The 14,890-nt window shown below is 54.1% G+C and overlaps 1 pseudogene; it reads left to right on the forward strand.

The window, feature by feature from the left end:
* The window catches only part of LOC143692677 (uncharacterized), an 81,677-nt pseudogene extending 79,540 nt beyond the window's left edge, over positions 1-2,137 (forward strand).
* Positions 2,138-14,890: the final 12,753 nt, after the last annotated feature.

Below are 14,890 nucleotides of genomic sequence, written 5' to 3' on the forward strand. Positions count from 1 at the left end.
GACCCCATGCCAGGGGTGGTTGCCATGGACACCAGCTCAGGCCTGCAGCCAGAGCCCGTTGCCATGGCAACCATTGGCAGCCCCATCCCCAGGCTGATGGGATCCCAGAAGCACAGAATTGGCTGAGCTGGGAGGGACCCATCAGGATCCTCCAGTCCAACTGCTGGCCCTGCACAGGACACCCCAACAATGCCAGCCTGGGCCTGGCAGCGCTGGCCAAACGCTGCTGCAGCTCAGAGAGCCCTGGAGCTGGGACCCTGCCCTGGGGAGCCTGGCCAGGGCCCCAGCAGCCTCTGGGCAAAAACCTTTTCCTGACATCCAACCTGAGCTTGCCCCGACTCAGCTGCAGCCGCTCCCTCCACTCCTGTCCCTGGGCACCAGAGGGAAGAGGTTCCCACAGCCCCAGCCAGGGACCCGCTCCCAAGGCTGCTGCCATGGCCACCAGGGCTGGCACCAGCTGGGATGCTCGGTTTCCACGGGCCGGGCTTCAGCAATGGGATCCCCCAATTTCCTGCTGCCGCTAAAACCGCGCTGCCCTCGCTGCCCTCCTGCCTCCCATGGAAAGCACAAAAGGCAAAGATCCCAGGCTGGGATAAGAACAATTTATTGGGAACAGAAACAAGATAAGGAACAAACAGGAATAGAAACAATATTGATAACAGAAGGAAGAAGAAAATTATATACAGGGAAAAGTACAACACAACTGACTGGCTCTTTCCAGCATTTTATTTCCTCCTGCCTGGAAAGGACGCCCTTCTTCTCCGGGACAGAAAGAGAGAGTCCATTTCCTGCCCCTGGCAATGACCTGAGGTGGGACTGAATGTAATGACAGGGCCATGGCCAGACCCTCATGTGCGTCATTCCCACCTCATGCCATTGGTAGGAGCAGGAAAAGGGACAGGTGTCTTCCCAGCATGGATCAGAGGGAAAATGGATCACCAGGGCTCTTCCCAATATGGATCCTCCAATGGGGGATGAAGCTGGAACTAGGCATAAAGCTCCTCCTGAACTTGGAGCATTCGCAGGACTTCCCTTACTGGGGTCTCCATTGGTGTCTGGTCAAGTCATTGCTCTGGATGAAGTTCTTCCCACAGGTGGGACACCCATAGGGCCTCTCCCCAGTATGGATGCGCTGGTGGCAGATCAAGAGGGACTTCTGCCTGAAGCTCTTTCCACATTCCCCACATTCATAGGGCCGTTCACTGGTGTGGGTCCTCTGGTGGCAGATCAGGTTTGAGCTCTGGCTAAAACTCATCCCACATTCCCCACACTTGTAAGGCCACACCAGTCTCCCTGGTGTGGATGTGCTGGAGCCTGATGAGGTGGGAGTTGTGCTTGAAGCCCTTCCCACAGTCAGGGCAGGGGACAGGCCTCTCATCCATGGGAATCAGCTGGTGGGGGAGGAGATGGGAGCTGGTGTGAAACCTCTTCTGACACTGAGGACACTCGTAGGGCCTCTCCCCGGTGTAGATCATCTGGTGGTTGCTCAGGGTGCTGCTCTGCCTGAAGCTCTTCCCACACTCCAAGCACTTGTGGGGCTTCTCCCCATCGTGAAGCTGCTCAGGGACCACCACCTCTGAGCTCTGGCTGAAGCTCTGTCCACCTTCCTGGATCAGGGTGGGTCTTTCCTCCTTGGAGCACACTGGGCTGGGGGGAGTGTGGGAAGGGCTTCAGCTGCAGCTCCACCCTTTTGATCCTCCAATGCATCCACACTGGAGAGAGGCCCTACGAGTGTCCTGAGTGCCAGAAGAGGTTTCAGACCAGCCCTGATCTCGCCAGGCACCAGCAGATTCACACAGAGGAGAGGCCCTTCCGCTGCCCTGACTGCAGGAAGGGCTTCAAGCGCAAGTCCCACCTCATCAGGCACCAGCTCATCCACACTGGGGACAGGCCCTATGAGTGACCCACGTGTGGGAAGAGGTTTCAGACCAGCTCAAATCTCCTCCTGCATGCGCAGATTCACACGGATGAGAGGCCCTTCCGCTGCCCTGACTGCGGGAAGGGCTTCAAGCAAAACTCCCACCTTGTCACCCACCAGCGCATCCACACTGGGGAGAGGCCCTACGAGTGTCCCCAGTGTGGGAAGAGCTTCACCCAGAGCTCTAGCTTGACCAGACACCAACGGAGTCACCGGTAAGGAAAGGCCTGCAAATGCCCCAATTGCAGGAACAGCTTCATGCACCACTCCAATTTAAACCCCCATGGGAGAACCCACATTGGAAAGAGCCCTGGTGATCCATGTTCCCTGTGATCCATGCTGGGAAGACACCTGTACCTTGTCCTGACCTTGCCAATGACCTGATGTGGCATTGAAAAACATGAGGGACTGGCCATGGCCCTGTCATTACATTCACTCCCACCTCAGGTCATTGCCAGGGACAGGAAAGGGACTCTCTCTCTCTCTCTCTCTCCCTGAGGAGAAGGCTGTCCTTTCCAGGCAGGAAAAATTGTAGCCAGGCAGACCCTGTGAGTTGTGTTGTAGTTTTCCCTGTAAACAGTTTTATTTATCCCTTCTGTTATCAATATTGTTTCTGCTCCTGTTTGTTCCTTATCTCGTTGCTGTTCCCATTAAATTGTTCTTATCCCAGCCCGGGATCTTTGCCTTTTGTGCTTTCCATGGGAGGCGGGAGGGCAGCGAGGGCAGCGCGGTTTTAGCGGCAGCAGGAAATTGGGGAATCCCATTCCTGAAGCCCGGCCCGTGGAAACCGAGCATCCCAGCTGGTGCCAGCCCTGGTGGCCATGGCAGCAGCCTTGGGAGCGGGTCCCTGGCTGGGGCTGTGGGAACCTCTTCCCTCTGGTGCCCAGGGACAGGAGTGGAGGGAGCGGCTGCAGCTGAGTCAGGGCAGGCTCAGGTTGGATGTCAGGAAAAGGTTTTTGCCCAGAGGCTGCTGGGGCCCTGGCCAGGCTCCCCAGGGCAGGGTCCCAGCTCCAGGGCTCTCTGAGCTGCAGCAGCGTTTGGCCAGCGCTGCCAGGCCCAGGCTGGCATTGTTGGGGTGTCCTGTGCAGGGCCAGCAGTTGGACTGGAGGATCCTGATGGGTCCCTCCCAGCTCAGCCAATTCTGTGCTTCTGGGATCCCATCAGCCTGGGGATGGGGGCTGCCAATGGTTGCCATGGCAATGGGCTCTGGCTGCAGGTCTGACCTGGTGTCCATGGCAACCACCCCTGGCATGGGGTCTCCATGGAGCTGCCAAGGGACTGAGCATAGCAACAGGGGTCTGGTGATGGTTGCCATGGAAACTGACCATAGCAACAGGGGGCTGGTGATGGTTGCCATGGAAACTAAACATAGCAACAGGGTTGCTGGTGATGGTTGCCTGCTCAGGATCAGATTTGTCACAGGCCCTCAGAGGGGTTCCATGGGGACTTTCCAAGAGTCTCCAGGCTGTTCCAGAGCTGGAATGTCACACACAGAGACAGGAGCTCCATGGAGACCTCCCAGGGCTTTCTGGGATGGTAAAGAGCCCTGTGGTCAGAGGCAGTCACAGCCATTCCATGGTGACATCCCAGAGCACCTTGGGCTGCAAAGGCACCCATCTGTCACAGGCACTCATGGGGGCTCCACGGTGACATCCCAGGAGTGCCCAGGCTGCCAAAGAGCCAGGATGTCCCAGACACTCACAGGGGTTCCTCTCATGGGCACAGTGGGAGCTTCAGGCAAAGTTGATTAGAGAAGCTCCTGTTGGGTCACGAGGTGCAGAAAGGATCCCCAATAGCCCCCACAGATCCCCAAATGTCACCACTGAATCAGAGATGACACAGACTCAGATCAGAAGGCTAAGGGTTAAAACCACCTGTTTTTTTATTCCTCTTCTTTTATATCTTGGTTTGCTACAGGTGAACCTCACTGGTCATTTATCCAGCACATTTCACATGATTGGCCAATTAAGACAACACCCTTCAGTAAACAACTTTATGGAAAAGAGCCAACTTATTACAGACATTTTTGGGGCAGCAGTTATTCATGCTTGTTTAATGTTGGGCCTTTCTGGGGGCACCCTGGATGGGGTAACCCTCCTATAGCAGTTCTGTGCCAGGTGAATGGAGATGCATGGGACTTTTTCAGTCTTTAGCTTCTTGTTTATTGTTATGTTTTCTAAAGCTTTGCATGCTGTGCACACCAGGCTCAGCAAGCGGGGAAAACACCACAAAATGGCCCCACAATGTACAGTTTCAAGGTCTTTGAAAGTTGTCTCATCCAATTAAGTCTTAAAACGTACATTATTTCTACTTATTTACCAATAACTTGTCCCTTGACTGTCCACATAACCTTTGCACTGTGCTTTCCTTGACCAACCACGCTGTGCCACCAACAGTACAGGAAATGGAGCAGATAAAGAAGAAGACAGGGACTACACCCCAATTCCTCCATCTTGCTTCCTATCTACACCATACTAAAAATTCCAAAACCTAAATTTCTCACCCTAGTGAAATACAATACTACCCTCTGATCTATTTCACACTTTGGTAAATTCTAATCTGTCTCAAAGTCCTGGAAGTCCACTCCATGGGTGAAGGTTAAATGTAGTGTTTCTCTGGGGCTCAGGATCCCTCAGAGCAGACAGAGAAATATTCCCTGTGCCTTGGATTCCCACACATGTGGGAGTTCCCAGAAACATGTGAAGTTACCTAAAAATGTTCCAGGTAAGTAGAATTAGAAGGAGAAGAAATAGAGAACAACAGAAAGACAGAAGATCCATAGAAAGTCACTCACATGGGTACCAACTGCTCAGGTTCCAGCATCACCAACAGAGGAACCCCAGCAGAAGGCAGGATCCACACCCTGGGCTGCCCTCGTGCTCCGGCTTTTAACCCCCTGGGCCTTCATGGCCCCACCCCTGGGGTGGGACTGCCAGTTGCTCATCCAATCAGAGCCAGGGTAGCACAAGCTGCTGGTGTGTGATTGATTGATTGACAGCTCAGCCAATCAGAGCTGGGTTAACATCACCCCCTGCTGTGTGATTGACAGCTCTGCCAGGCCAGGGCTGGGGGCGGGGCTCTGTCCCACCACAAACCAAGGCCTGACCCGGCCCTGGCCCCACACGGGCATTCCGAGCATCCCAAGGTGTCTCGGGACATGGATCTCATCCAGCCTCTGACAGCGACCACGGTGACACTACGGAACCTCATGGAGCCTTGGGTCAGTTGTGACAATGGAGATCCAAGGAAACGATGGTGAGACTGTGGAATCCAGGAATCATGGAATCAAGGAGACCATTGTGCAAATCATGGCCCCTATGGAAGCAAGGATCAATGATAAACTGTGGTTTGATTGTGATTGATTTAAAATAGAAACAAGGAGCCATTGTGACACAGCGGGGCTGTGTGGGGCCAATGGACCCTTGTGACTCTGTTGGGGCTCATGAAACCACGAAGCCATTGTGACATTTCCAGAGCTCATCGAATCAAGGAGACCATTGTGACAGTGTGGGGACCCATGAAGTCAATGGAACATGGAACAGGTCTGCCTGGTTTCGCCTCCTGGGGGCTGTCTGACAGGTCCCACTGAATTTGGCATGTCAAGGGCCACTTCCCATCTGGCCATGAAGCACTGGGGCTCTGTGCTTTTATTCCTATGGAAAAGAACTCTCTTTCTTCTTTAGGCACCCATGGCCAAAATTGGGATTCTGCATCTAAAATTCCCTATATCCAAGGGTTACTCCCAGACAAAATCTGCCCATACAGTGAAGTCTGGCCAGCCTTGGCCTCTGGTGACTGCCTCTCATCTGCCCCTGCACCACTGGGGCTCACTTGTTTCCTTCCTATGGGGACCACTTTGACACTGCAGGGCGTTGTGGAGCCAAAGGGCATTGTTACACTGTAGGAACTTTTGGAACCAAGGGGATCCTTGTGACACTGTGGGTACCATGGATCAAAGGGGCCATTGTGGCACTCTTGGGCCTTGAGGAACCATGGAGACAATTGTGACACTTTGGGGCCAGTGAAATGCAGGGCATCATAGTGACCCTGCAGGGTACCATGGATCCAAGGGGCCATTGTGATGCTGTGGGGCCTCGTGGAACCAAGGACATCACTGTGGCTCTGTTGGGCCGCATGGTCCCAAGGGGCCAGTGTGAAGCAGCAGGGCTTTGTGGAACCAAGAGGCCATTGCTGCATTTCAGGGCCTCCTGGAGCCAAAGGGCCAGTGTGATCCTGCAGGGCACCGTGGATCCATGGAGAGCATTGTGGCATTGCAAGGCCCCATGGAATCATGGAGACCCTTGTGACACTGTGGGGCCTCATGGAAGGAAGGGGCCATTGTGACACTGTGGGAACTTGTGGAACCAAGGGAATCATGGTTGTACTACTGGGCCCCAATGGAACCAAGACGCCATTGGACACAGCCAGGATTCATGGAACCAATAGACCATTATGACACTGTGGGGCCTTGTGGAACTATGGAGACCAATAAGGTCCTTAAAGACTTGTGTAACCAAGGGGCCATTATGACACCTGAGGGCCTCATGGAAGCCAGAGAACCATTGTGGCACTGCCAGGCTTCATGGGAGCAAGGAGCCATTGTGACACTGCAGGGCACTGTGGAACCAAGGGAACATGAAACAGGTGTGGCTGCCTTGGCCTCCCAGGGGTCACCTGACAGGTCTGGCTGACCTTGGAATGTGGAAGGCCACTCCCATCTGTCCCTGAAACACTGGGGCTCTGGGCTTTCCTTTGTATGGAAAAGAACTGTCCATCTTTTCAAGGCGTCCATGGCCAAAATTAGGATTCCACCTCCAAATTTCTGTGCATCCAAGGATTGCTCCCAGACAAAAGCTGCCAGGACAGACAGGTCTGGCTGGTCTTTAACCAGAACTCACCTGTTTTCTAAACACTGGAAAGGGCTCCCTGCTTTTCTTCGTAAGGAAATAATTATCCTTTTCCAGGCCCAAATGTCTGAAATTAGGACTCCACATTCATAATTTCAAATATCCATGGGTTGCTCCAGGCAAACCTGCCAGGACAGACAGATCAGGCTTGCCTTGGCCTCTGGTGGTTGCTGTTCATCAGCTCCTGAAACATGGGGGCTCCGTGGTTTCCTTCCTATGGAGACCAAGGTGACACTTGGGAGCCTTGTGAACTGAAGGGGCCATTGTGACACTGTGGGGCCTCGTGGAACCAAGGACACCATTGTGGCTCTGTTGGGCCACATGGTCCCAAGGGTCCAGTGCAAAGCAGCGGTGTGGGAGTTAGCCCACCTGTAACTCAGAGTCAGCCAGATTTTACCCCAAAAGATTTGGGCATGAGTTTCAAGCCCTGGGTATCATTTGTTTAAATTAAAGTGAGCTTGAAAGTTCTCCAAAAAGCCTTCAGAGTTGTTATGATAAGTTGTCCAAGTTCTCCTCCCCTATTGGTTACTTGTTTCCCCTATAGGGTTATTGTTCTAGAGTGTTCCACCCCCAGGTGTACATGTTGTTGCTCCCCTTTGTCTTGGGTCTCTGGATCCTGCCCCTCATACTGTTCTCGACTTCTCCATGTTTATTATTTTTCACCCTGTTATTAAAGTTCCTTTTAAACAACTCCATTGATCCTTCTCCTTTTCATTTTTGCCACCCTCGCCCTGAAGTCAGGGAACCAGAGAGGTTTGTCACAGCCACCCTCATTGTGACCTTTGGCGCCCGAACAGGGACCATGACACTCAGGGCTCCCTGTGTCAGTCACGTCAGCTGGGGTTAGCTGATGGATAGGCCAGTGCTCCCCGGGATTTTGGATTGTGCCGGGCCCGGCGGATTCATTGTTGCTTACAGGGACCTTGCCCAGGATCGGCAGGGACAAGGACGGTTTCACCTGCATAGGATTGCAGGTGGGTTTGGGGAAATGCAAGACATTTATTGCCCATTTTGCCACTGTGTTTTTACAATATGCACCCAGGTCCCATAATTGATTTGGGGTGTTCTGGTGGCTCTTCCCCATAAGGCAGAGAAAGAGAAAAATGGGCAGCCAGATGTCCAAAGTAGAAAGGAGCATACATGGATGCTTTAATTCTCACTGATAATGACACAATATCTTCAAAGAACGAATTAAAATCAATCATGAGGTGGATCATTAAAAATTTTCCAGACACCTCTGCTCATGAAATCCATACCACTGAATTTTGGGACTCAGTGGGAGTTAAACTGTACAACCTTTTGATCAAAATGGACCCCATTGCATCCCACATGCTCCCCTTCTTCCACACCACCATTTACCAGCAAGCAGTGTGTTGAAAACTCAATCCGTTGGTCACTCCTAAGTCGGGACCTCCCCTCAAACCTGCCTTTCTCAGACCTTCCATGATGGTCCAAGATGGCAATGGCCACGCAGTCTTGGAGCATCATGCCCTGGAGACTCAAGATGGAAGGAGCCTGAATGTGGCTCAGGAGCCTGACCATCCTCTCTCCATCCTGGCTCCTCCACTTCCTGCTACCACAGCCTTCTCTTCCGCCCTGAATGAACCTCCAGACTCCACCCCCACAACTGTGGGTCACGCCCCCACTATCAATCATCCTCTCCACCCTGGGCCATGCCTCCAGGTAAGGAAGGAGACTGGCAAACAACCTCGAAACTCCTCAATGCCCTGGTATGGTATGGAAGAAGGAGGAAGAATCCCAGGTATCAGCCATTGGTTTATGGGGAAATCAAGGATCTGTGTAGGGCAGCTAAAGACCATAGGAAGGACTTACCTTGTTCTAATGGCCGAATGAGGGCCATGTTTACAGCATATGTCTTAACCCCCTATGATTTAAAATATATTATGACCATGTTGTTGTCACCTACAGAATACACCCTGTGGGAAGGGGGATGGAAGTGTTTACTAAATCAATGAATAGCAGACTATGCTAATAATGAGGCAAGGGCAGAATTGACAATCAACCATCTAGCTGGAGAAGGACAACACAGCCTACCAGGTGATCAAGCAGCAGGTATCCCCAGAGAAGTATTGGATGATATCAAAGAGATGGCTTTGAAAGCTTTAATCCAGGTATTGGATGGTAGCACCCCCAATTTGGACTACCTTGGGTGGCTGCAGCTAAAGCTTTAGGGCAATCAGACCATCCTGGGTGCCTGTTAAGTAAGCAAACCAATGCTGCCTCCCTCACATTGAGTGGCTGCTCTCAGACACAGAGACCATCAGACACGCCACCTTGCAGAACAGCGATAGAGTTTTTCCTCTGGGCACATGGGCATGGCTGTGTAGACTCTGAGGGCATGTGCTGCATGAACCTCTCCAGCCACAGCGAGTCAATCCACAAGAGCATTCAGGTACTGAAGGAAGGGTTCAAGAAGCTTCAAGTGGAAAGCAAAGACTGGGTCAATAAACTCTTCCAATCCAAGGGACTAAAGGGTTGGATGATATCTACTAAAACAGGGCTATTAATTCCCTTAGTTGTTGTATTGTATTGTTAATTGTCCTGTGTTTGTTTGGATGCTTTAAGAAAGACTTACAAAATTCTTTCAGTTCCATCTTTGTTGTAAAACAGAAAGGGGGAAGATACCAAAAACAGGCACCTCATGGGCTCCTTGGAGGAGAGAATTGGAGGCCAGGACAGCACAAAAACCTCCCAGAGACTCAGTGTGGGAAGGAAAATCCTTAAAAATAGCTAAAAGTATTCTTAGATCCAAAGTACCTTAAAAACCTTGAGTATCTGAAAGTATTAATGAGCCCCACTGAGTGTCAGTACAAAGCTCTCCAGGGACTCGTTAAAGCAGATAATTGGGGCCATGATTGCACAAACCTCCCACAGAGTCTGTATCAAAAGGGAAACACCAAGTACCTTAAAACAACTGAAGTACCCTGAAGCATTAATGAGCCCCAGTGAGTGTTGTTCCTGACAAAGCCTCTCCAGGGACTAATTACAGCAGATAATTGGAGACCATGATTGCACAAACCTCTCAGAGACTGCAAGGCAAAAGCCAAAGCCAAAGTCCTTTGAAAAACCTGCAGTCCCTGCAGGGAGCATGAAGGAGCCCCCAGGGCCATTGCTGAGCAAGGCTCCCCAGGGACTCCTTGCAGCAGATCCTTGAGGCCACTGGGATGTGGGCTAGGGGGGGATGCTGAGGGTAGCACAAGGGGCTGACAGTGCCCAGCCTGGCTGGGGCTGTGCCAGGAGGCCCCAGGGCCTCAGGACAAGGTGTCTCCTCCCAGCCCTTGCTGGCACAGACCCGGCTGAGCCCCAGGGCACCAAGACTTGGCTTCTCTTTGTCCCCACCTGTCAGCACTGCCTGCAGTTCTCTGCTCTGCCTGGGGCCTGGGGACACTTGCTCAGTCGTGTCCCTTTCTGGGACCCATTAAAAGTCCAAGAAACTTTGGGGTTGGATTCTGCCTTGGAGTTCCGGAGAGGTTTCTTCATCTCCCTCTCAGGGACTGATGTTCAGGGCCTGAGCACAAAGCCCCAGAGGCTGATTAAAGTCCTTGTGCTGTGTCTGTGCTGCTGAGCTGGGCTGGGCTCCTGGCACAGAGGCAGCTCCTGGTCACCAAGAAGAGCTTCAAAAGCACATTTCTCTGGATGAGCAGCTCTTGTGCCAGCCCAGCAGGGCTGGGGCACTGCCTGCAGCCAGCCCGGGCACAGCCCAGAGGCACAGAGAGCTTCAATCAGTCAGGGCTGGGAAGGGGCTGAGAAGTGCCTGGGGCACAATCACTGCCAGCCCTTGGCACAGGAACCTCTGGCTGCAGGACAATGCAGCTGCAGCTCCTGGAGCCATCTCCTCAAGCTGGAACATGCCAATGCCTGCAGAGCCTGTGAGTACATTCTCTGCTTGTCTCTTGTGCAGAGCAGCCAGGGGTGCCCAGGGCTGTCCTGCAGAGCAGGGTCCTGCAGCCCAGGGCGCTGTGCTGGGGCAGGGACTCTGCTGCCTGCCAGGGACAGCTCTCAGCCAGCCCTGGCAGCTGCTGCCAGCACTGGGGGACAAGATCTGGCTGGGAGGAGACAGCTGGTGAGGCTTGGAAGTGTTCTCCTTGTGTGGGAAGGATGCTGCATTGTTCAGGACTGCTCCCAGCATGGCATTAAACTCCAGAACATTTCCAGGCAGATTATACAGGGAGTAGAGCAAGGGAGGACCTGAATAAAAGGGAAGCTCCTGATTTATTAATCTACTTCTCTAGGTTGCAAGGATGGGAAATTGCACACAGGTATTCATCCCTCAGTTCAGGTAGAGAATTTTTTTTTCTGAGATCTTAGAAAACCAGGCAGTCACCAAAATCAGCCCTTAGGGGCAGCATCAGTGTAACTTTTCCAACAGCTCCTTAAGGTTTTTACCATGTTTCCATCAGAGCCTGCAGAGCCAGAGCTGCCCCTGGGCAGTGCCTGAGCTGGGAGGGCTCTGCAGGGCAGAGCTGAGCCCCCAGGGCTGGGCTGGGCTCTGGCAGCACTGGCAGGGCCCAGCCCTGGGCACAGGGAAGCAGCTGCTGGCAGGGACAGCTCCAGGCAGCAGAGCCCTGGGCAGGCAGTGGGGGGAAAGTGCCCCCAGGCTCTGCTGGGATATTTCAAGTCCTCTCCAAACCCAACTAATCCATGATTACTTTTCTTACAGATCCCCATGCCAAGGCACAGCAAATGTCCAACAGCCGCTCCATCAGGCACTTCCTCCTGCTGGCATTGGCAGACACGCGGCAGCTGCAGCTCCTGCACTTCTGCCTCTTGCTGGGCATCTCCCTGGCTGCCCTCCTGGGCAACGGCCTCATCATCAGCGCCGTAGCCTGCGGCCACCACCTGCACACGCCCATGTTCTTCTTCCTGCTCAACCTGGCCCTCGCTGACCTGGGCTCCATCTGCACCACTGTCCCCAAAGCCATGCACAATTCCCTCTGGGACACCAGCAACATCTCCTACACTGCATGTGATGCTCAGCTCTTTTTCTTTGTGTTCTTCATCTCAGCAGAATTTTCCCTCCTGACCGTGATGTGCTATGACCGCTACGTGTCCATCTGCAAACCCCTGCACTACGGGACCCTCCTGGGCAGCAGAGCTTGTGCCCACATGGCAGCAGCTGCCTGGGCCAGTGCCTTTCTCTATTCACTGCTGCACACGGCCAATACATTTTCCCTGCCCCTGTGCCATGGCAATGCCCTGGGCCAGTTCTTCTGTGAAATTCCCCCAGTCCTCAAGCTCTCCTGCTCCAAATCCTACCTCAGGGAAATCGGGCTTATGGCTGTTAGTGTGTGTTTAGCATTTGGTTGTTTTGTGTTCATTGTTTTCTCCTATGTGCAGATCTTCAGGGTTGTGCTGAGGATCCCCTCTGAGCAGGGACGGCACAAAGCCTTTTCCACCTGCCTCCCTCACCTGGCCGTAGTCTCTCTGTTCTTCTTTCCCGCCTCATTTGCCTACCTGAAGCCCCCCTCCATGTCCTCCCCATCCCTGGATCTGGCCCTGTCAGTTCTGTACTCGGTGGTGCCTCCAGCCCTGAACCCCCTCATCTACAGCCTGAGGAACCAGGAGCTCAAGGCTGCAGTGTGGAGACTGATGACTGGATGCTTTCAGAAACATTAAACTGCTGGAGAATTTCTGTAAATCACTTGTAATAATACTCATTTTTGATACTTCTTGTTGGTTTCATTTTGGAGATTTCTTTCCTTTGTTTTATTTTTTTCATATGGTCCACAACGAAAAGCCATTCCTTATGCCATTTCTCATTTTTTTTTCTCTCTATCTTCCCTGTGGCCACAGACGGTGCCAATGAGGGGCTGTGCTTTTGGTGGTTTTAAAGGAAGTAAAGGATCTCCCAGCAGAGTTTTCTGCAGAGATGCCCTTTTGTTGCCTTCTCTGGAGCTGCAGCAGCAATGTCTGTGTGCAGAGCTGGGGCAGATCAGTGCTGGCCCAGCAGCTGTGCCCAGCAGCAGCAGCAGCAGCAGCAGCACTTGGTGTTGCCAGTGCTGCTGCCGTGGCCCTGCCCCGCTGCCCTGGTGGCCCTGGTGTTGCTGCAGGGCCTGAGTGCTCTCGGGGCCGGGCACAGCCCTGGGGGTGGCAGTGCCGGGGCTGCAGCAGGGCCAGGCCATGGGCACTGCTGGGGCAGCGCTGACGCCTCAGGCCCGGCCCTGGGGGCTCCAGGCTCCTTGCCCAGGCTCTCTCAAGAACACGGCCAGGCCAATGCTCAGCACAGAAACCCCCGTCAGCAGCCCCAGGCTGGCCGTGGGCAGGCTGGGGGCAAACAGCATGGCTGGGGCTCTGCAAGGGCCCTGGGGCAGACGGGAAGGAGCAGCAGAGCAGGGGCTGATCCATGCCCAGTGCGCTGCACAGCCCAGGGCAGCGTCCCAGAGCGTCCTCATGCAGCTGCCAACAACATCCCCCCTCTGCAGCCCTGGCCTCTCCCCCAGCTCACACAGGTGCCCCATCCTTGCAGGCACAGACACGGCAGCACTGCCTCAGCAGCCCCTGTTTGCATTGCACACAGCAGGGCCAGCACCCCCATGCTGTTGCTGTGGGGACATGAACCTGAGGGAGCACAAATGCCATCAGCCCCTGGGGCCAGCAAGGCCTGCGGGACACCAGGGAAACCACTCAGCTTTGTCCTGGCCTCTGCACTCAGCCAGAAAGTTTGTTCCCATCAGCTGGGAGTTTCCTGTGCCACTGCAGACGCTGTTGCTCAGAGCCAGGGCTGCCTGGCAGCCACCCCCAAACTGCCCTCAGCATTTCCTTGGATGAACCTTTGCTTCCTTTCCTCTTTCCTAATCCAGATTTCTTCCTCTTGTCCAGCCCTGTTCTCTCCCCTGCAAACAGCCCATCCCTGTTTGCCCTTTCCTCTCTGGCCCCACTCCCCATTGCAGTTCCTGACTTGGCCCCATGGGAACGTCCCTTGGGCAGCAGGATCATCCTACAAGTGCTGCAGGAATTGTCTGCAGGCTCCTGCAGTGCCTGCTGCTGCTCCCTTGCCAGAGGCACCCCAGGCCAGGGGGGCACATCTGGGCTGCTGTGTCTGCCTCTGGGGCTCCCTGTTCTGGGCAATGAGGAGGAGCTGCAGAGGCTCTGCAGGACTGACAGGATGGGCTTTGGGGCTGGCAGGAGAAGCTGAGGGACCTGGGCTGCTGGAGCTCCTGAAGAGGAGGCCCAGGGCTCATCCTGCAACTGCTCCAGGGGTGGTTTCAGAGAATCCCAGAATCAGCAAGGTTGGAAAAGACCTTGGAGATCACCAAGTCCAACCTGTGCCCTGACACTGCCTTGTCTCCCCTGAGCCTCCTCTTCTCCAGGATAAACAACCCCAGCAGCTCTCTCAGCCGCTCCTCACAGGACTTTTGCTCCAGACCACTCCCCAGCCTTGTTGCCCTTCTCTGGACACACTCCAGCCCCTCCATGTCCTTCCTAAATTTGGGGGCCCAGAACTGGACACAGCACTCGAGGTGCTGCCCAAGCAGTGCTGAGCACAAGGGAAGAATCCCTGCCCTGCTCCTGCTGGCCACACGATTCCTGAGCCAGGCCAGGAGCCATTGGCCTTCTTGCCCACCTGGGCTCACTGCTGCCTCATGTCCAGCCTGCTGTCCATCAGTCCCTGCAGGTCCCTCTCTGCCTGGCTGCTCTCCAGCCACTCTGTCCCCAGCCTGTAGTGCTGCAGGGGTTGTTGTGGCCAAAGTGCAGGACCCGGCACTGGGACTTGTTAAACCTCACCTTGTTGGATTTGGGCCCTGGATCCAGCCTGTCCAGGGCCCTGTGCAGAGCCCTCCTACCCTCCAGCAGATCCACACTCACACCCAGCTTGGTGTCACCTGCAAATTTGCTGATGCTGAACTCAGTCCCCTCATCCAGACCATCAATGCAGATATTGAAATCCACACTGGCTGGCTCTGATCCCTGGGCCATCCTGTGGGTGCCCTGTGATGGCACTCAAGGTGATCTGTTCCATAACCTTGCCGGGCACCCAGGTCAGACTGACAGGCCTGGAGTTCCCCAGCTCCTCCTTCCAGCCCTTCCTGGGGATGGGCTCACA

This window comes from Agelaius phoeniceus (assembly GCF_051311805.1).
Source record: "Agelaius phoeniceus isolate bAgePho1 chromosome W unlocalized genomic scaffold, bAgePho1.hap1 SUPER_W_unloc_2, whole genome shotgun sequence".
NCBI lineage: Eukaryota > Metazoa > Chordata > Aves > Passeriformes > Icteridae > Agelaius > Agelaius phoeniceus.